Raw genomic sequence first — 6,286 nt, 5'->3', positions numbered from 1 at the left:
GATATTTAGGCAATACTTTATCACAAGCGGCGTTTTGAAGCCGCGACCAGGATGGCGATAACAAAGTATCTATAGGTTTTCACTGATCATAAAGACGATTAGGGTCATTAATCAACTTGATGAATAAGTCAGTGTCGTGCCGAGTGAGTATATTTGTCATTTGTTTTAAATGTATAACTTTCTGGCCAAATCATACATTGCAAAAATGTTTAATAGCTTAAGTAGGTAATCGTATTATGTATCTGCAGATAAGAAAAGTCAAAGAATATTAAAATATATATTATGTCTTTCGATGACGAAACGCAACAAGTTAAATAATGGATAAAAATGTCAAAGAGAATGGCATATACACAGTGTTAATAGGGGAACTGGTCTCGTAAGAAGCTTTTCAATCAATCAGATACATTTTGTTTGTTGAAATCAATTTAACAAACTTGAAAAAAAAACTGTAACGTATCGCATACACTAAATGTTTTATTATAACATTTGAGTGATTTTGATTACAACGATATTTCTTGGCCTTCTATTTTTATTCGGATTTTTTTATTATTTATTCGTAACATTAATTAATAAAGTAAAGAAGTTATCGTGTACCGAATAAATAAGTTTATAATTTTCATATGGACTGTAATATATGTCAAATTCGTGACTAACTTCTTAACAATAAGGAAAATGACATACAAAAGAAATATTTATGTCGTTAATCATTTTTTTAAACACTTTCTTATTATTTTAAATTACTTATTTGATGTAAGTAAGAAAATATATGAAATACGTAAATTACAAAAGGATTTAGAAAATATATTTAAAACTTAGATATTTCCACTTTTATTTTATTTTATTCTTATATAATGATAACTTCGTGTTTTAGTACAAGCTTGTATTCTAAAGTTACATAAAAATGGTTCTGTTTATCGTATTAATCATGAAATTAACAAGAACAATTTTGCAAACAATAATTGCATATTTTTCATAGATTTCCCTTTTTCTTCGTTTGATTCAAAGTTGGTACGCGACTCCTTGAGAATTAAAATACAAGACTAATTCTAGTTTGCCAATCAGTTCTTTTAGAGAAATATCTGTGGGTATTTTTATTGCTTTGGGGGATGTAATATAATAACTGGGAAAACTGTATTGCCTGATTTGAATTGTATTTGTATACTTTAGTTTGGAACAATATTGAGAAGTGGGTGAATATTTTTTATGAAACTAACCAGAACTTATATTAAAAGGAATGGATAGATTAAAGAGTGGTTTGATAAGAATTTATAGATAGTAACATTCTGAAGACATTTCCATATAGCTAATTAACAACACTATTTGATTAGTTCACGATTTTTAACAGTAATTAAATATATTCCGTTCTGTACAAAACATTTTTTCCATTTTTTAAAGTCCCATTTTAAGCTGTCAATTTTTTTTAAATAGGAACAAAACACGTTTGTGACGATATGACCATATTCCATCTTCCCTGCTTTACATCCAAAGCCAGCAATCTGTTAATATATCAAAACAACAAGTTCATGTTAAAACATATTGGCTATTCTGCATTATTTGAGAGTCTGCATTTCTATTATTTAGCACAGTATTTGGATTACTGATAAAAAAACAAATCTAGAAGCCACTCTTTATAATTGGCTAGTTTCGCAAAATATCAGTACCCCTCTAAAAGTGCATTACTTTCAATAGTAGGATGTGTTCATTATTCCAATGTTACGAAAACAATGCATTAAAATTTCACACTTTGGGTGTTTCAAAACAAAAGAATATTGAAAAAAAGACACATTTAGTTTTTTAAATACACGCCTTTGTTTTATCTTTGTTTTAATGGGTGTGTGTCCATTGAAAGTTTAATGAAAAAAATCACTAGTTTCTCCCATATTAATGTTTCTCTTTGGGGTATTTAGTAGTCAATTTCATACAAAGAAAAGCTTGAGAAAATATATACAGTAAATAAGAGACTTTATGCACGTTAATATAATTACCATTATTCAATTGTTGACGTTTCTTTGTGATTCTTGGTGACTTATACAGCTCTGCATTCTAGACAGTTCCATCTATAATAAATTATAATATAGATTTATCAAATTCTAAATATATTAAATTGTCGTCAATGTACTTTAAATGTGAAGCAACAATATTTAAGTATGTATCAACAATGTTCACGGAATGCAGCCCCCCACAAAATCCGCTAGAGTGAGGCACCCATCAGGCTACCAAACGGGAACCTAATATAACACTTAGAATCAGAGAAGGCCATCTGAAATATTTGTAGTGGAAAATTGTATGTAAAGAACAAACGATGCTTATTTGCATTGTATTAAGCCAATAGAAAGATAACAAATTCAACAAGAAAACAACATTCAAGAGTGATTTCAGGTATATTTTACGGAACTTCAATAAAAGCCTTTATCGGATTTCCGAAGTGAAAATGTGTTAATTTTTCTGTTATTATATTTTTAAATATCGTGCCTTGACACAAAATGTCTTCGTGTAATAAAGGAAATAAATGATGCCAATTTAGACCTATCATTTAGGCATGTAAATAATGTTTAAAAAATATCGTTTCTAATAAAGAATGAATGATTAAAGATTGTAATTAAGATGAATGAACCCATTAGTATTATGTATTCCTATTGTTTAATTTTATTCACAATAAAGCTTATCCCTTGAATCTTAAAAGTCATTTGTTGAAATTATCTGGTAACTTGGCGACAATAATTTCTTAGATGTTTATAAAACTATATTACAAATGCGTTGGCGAGCCAAAATGAAATCAGTATGTAACATAAGCATATAAACATGTAACTGTATGTTACTGTACCATATGCCAGATACAATGCCCCAATATAGACAATGTTGAACATTAAAGCAATTGCACGCTATTTGGGCCGCTAATTGAATGACTCAAATCCTGTTTAATACTGTCAAAAATAAAGTTTAAATATGGACACTGTGTTGTTGACGTACACCTACACGGCCACATAATAGAACACTTTAATAACAAAGAGGTTTATAAATTTGTTCTTATAAATACAGAATATAACCTGACAGTCTTCCACGATTCGGTAAATATTGAGTCGCTTTTATAAAATAAGAATATAAAGTCACGTGCTTACAGTCCATACACCAGAAAAAAGTTATCATGCTGACAAATTTGTAGAATTTGGACAGACGATTGAACATTTGTTTATTGTAATGAAATAATTACCTGTATCAGATTTTCTAGACCAATGTGAAAGTCATCAACTGGCAGACAATCATTTGGTGCCAACAAAACAGCGTTAACTAATTCTGCTGCAGACCTTTTTGAAAATATTCTATTTAAAGAATCAACTGACTTCATTCTATCTTGTGACAATGACATCGATGATGATGTAGATATTGTCATTATAAACACAAGTTTACAGACGTAACTTTCAAATCTTGCCATTCTGGAATTAAATAGAAAAATAATGAAGCTAATCATTTACAAAATGAAGATAGAGGGAGAAGTTTAATATTAACTAATACGAAGGTTCACGACAATTGTATTTTTTATACGTGAGAACATTTGCCAATTTGGTTCAAGTAGCTAAATATATGAAACGATAGAAGGTCAAAAAAGGTTTCGGGCAAAGAGGCGACGACTGAAGATCATTTATATAATAATTGGACTTCCGTTTTTATAATAGTTTTTTTTCATATTTGATTTTAATGTAAAATTGATACCGTATATCATGAAAAGGAATTTTTCTTCTATCTCTCTCATTTTTACTGCAATTCTAGAATTATATTGTATGATAATTTGAGGACCTTTCTGGTGAAAATGAGTTAAATCGTATACTTATAAATGCAAAGTGCGTTAACTGGAGTGCTTGTATTAGTTACCCACACTCCAGAGCATACCCATTGATTGCCTCTTTTTTCTGAGGTTTATTTATTGTAACGGCAGAGAAAGGAGTTAGCGATATAAATATTATATTCAGATGATCATTCATTTGTTTCTGTTTGCTGGGATATCATATTGTGTCATCAGGGAACATGTTTTTATTTTTGCCCATGACACAAAAGAGAAGGAACATTAAAACACTTGACAATCTGATTTATACTCGGGAGGGGGGCGGGTCTGTGCTCCCTCGTACAAACCAGAAAGCCTCTTTTTCGATGGTCTTTCTATTACTTAATTCTGAATATTGTAGTTAGGTTTGTAACGCCCGAGGTCAGCCAAAATTACTTTCCCTACATTGTATTCCGGCGTCATATTACATAAATTGTGTTGGTGCGCCGTGAACCAAACAAAATAAAAAGTTCTGAATATGCGTTATTATATAAAGTAATGTCACCCTACCGAAAGTTCTGTTTCAATGAACAGAGCAGTAAAATTGTGGTAACTTTTATTTGCGTAAAACTGAGAGCCTGCATCTGTCTTTATTGTACACTATTTTTTAATATGTTATGTATATTCTAGTATTGAGATTTCAAATAAATGAAATAATGTAAAACCTAAAGATAAATGACTGTATTTATGAAAGGAAAACGCAAATAATCACCAAGCCATGTATTATTAAGTTTTTTTAGAAAATAATTCGTATTTTATTCTAGTGCAATAGAACAAGAATATAGTCAACGCTGTTAAACCATAATGTGATGTCTTTTATCAAATAATAAAATAAAAACAAAAGTTTGAAAATATAAAAAGAAAAGTAAGAACAAAACTTACATAATTCTCGTGTATCTGAACACTTGAAGATTCTATCTATTCAACAGTCGTTACTGAAGTTATCTTCACTTTTATACATTTCCTATCCAATAAGATTCCAGCTCTCATTATAAGGCAGGCACACCCAATGCACGTGATTAACTTTCGCCATTAACAAGTATATTTTGTACAGAACGTTTTACCACTTTTGGAATTATTTTCACTTGATAGTGTTATTCTATGCAAGAAACGCGTTAAAGGTTCGTGTCTACCATTGACTTTAATTATTTACTTAATGAGTTAATTACGCGTTTCCTTTTCACTTTTTGGTATATATATAGATATTATGTGTAAATATATATAATGTTTCCTGTCTATATATAAACTGTTCATCGCAGCTAAGGCGGCTAACGATATTTATTTCTAGCTTAAATTATACACATTATTAACGCTTAACATTATCATTTAAAGCGACCTTCAGCTTTATTTTGTTGTTAAAAAGACAATTATGTGCTGTTTCAAATTATGTATTTCATTAATTTTATCTTAGCGCCCCTAGAGCTTTTTATTGCACATCAGTGACATTTGTTTCTAAAAAATAGAATTCCGGGAAAAACTTTATTAGCTTTACTAATTTACATAAAGAGAGAGCGGACTGGTAGTTTTGAGGTGTCGAGGGGTTTCCCTTATTGTTTACGAATTTCATCGATGGCATATTTCATTTTCGAATCTAGTTTTAATGAGTTGACATTTAAATGAAAAGATTTATCTAAACAGAAATTAAAACAGACCTTTAGGAAAGCTGAAGGTCGCATTAATATAATAATATAATAAACTCGTCTCTTCTATAAATATATTGTCTTGCATCTGTTATGATTGGTACGGTTTTGCTAAATTCTTTTACTACTAACCAGCCATTAAATCATAAAATGTCAGCCGGTGGTGTTTCCTTATATATTTTGGTTTAATCTTTTATATTTTCAAACAAAATTACAATACATAATTTGCATCCAGGATTGAGTAGAAAGCTTTATTAATATAGCTTTTGTAATTAAAGTTCAGTGTAACTGTATTTAGTTCCAAGAAGATAATAAATAACTAATACGTATCTAGAAGTTTGTAAAGGACCATAAAGAGGAGCTGAGCATGTCAACTGTGTAAGATGCATTGCCTATATCAAATCTAAATAATTTCTCGACATGGGAGGAAGGGAGACAAATAGACAAATAAGAAAAAAGTAAAAAAAAGAGGAGATCAGAATGAAGACTAAGGGGGTCACTGTGATATAATGGAAAGTGTAGGTCCTATTTAATTATGTCTTTTATTAACCAAGTATTACCCAATTTGAAATACAATGATGTGTTTCCTTGTGACAATGGTCTTAAGTTATTAAAGCATATAATAAAGAAATACATGAAAGAAAGACTAAGAGGTAGCAAAAAAGGTGTTACTCTTGCGAAACGAAATGTAAGCGCCCTTACCTGATCCATACCTTAAAAAATTTACTAACAAGTGGCAAAGATTTGCTATTTTGAGCATATAAATATACAAGATAAAACAAATGATCTATTCAATTAGAACTTCAAATTCATATGAATGCATTAC

The 6,286-nt window shown here is 29.9% G+C and overlaps 1 long non-coding RNA gene across 1 annotated transcript; it reads right to left on the bottom strand.

Annotated features, from left to right (window-relative positions):
* Positions 1-847: 847 nt before the first annotated feature.
* Positions 848-5,068, bottom strand: LOC132741281 (uncharacterized). The gene is made up of 4 exons (XR_009627264.1): positions 4,703-5,068; positions 3,212-3,434; positions 1,986-2,057; positions 848-1,496 (listed from the first exon to the last, which is right to left on the bottom strand). It is a non-coding gene; the product is annotated as an uncharacterized LOC132741281 (long non-coding RNA).
* Between the last annotated feature and the right edge of the window lie 1,218 nt (positions 5,069-6,286).

The sequence above is a fragment of the Ruditapes philippinarum genome, unplaced genomic scaffold, assembly GCF_026571515.1.
Source record: "Ruditapes philippinarum isolate M1 unplaced genomic scaffold, ASM2657151v2 ctg1442_1_1_1_1, whole genome shotgun sequence".
Classification (NCBI taxonomy): Eukaryota; Metazoa; Mollusca; class Bivalvia; order Venerida; family Veneridae; genus Ruditapes; species Ruditapes philippinarum.
Note: the sequence above shows the minus strand (reverse complement) of the source record. Positions and strands in the feature narration are given on the sequence as shown.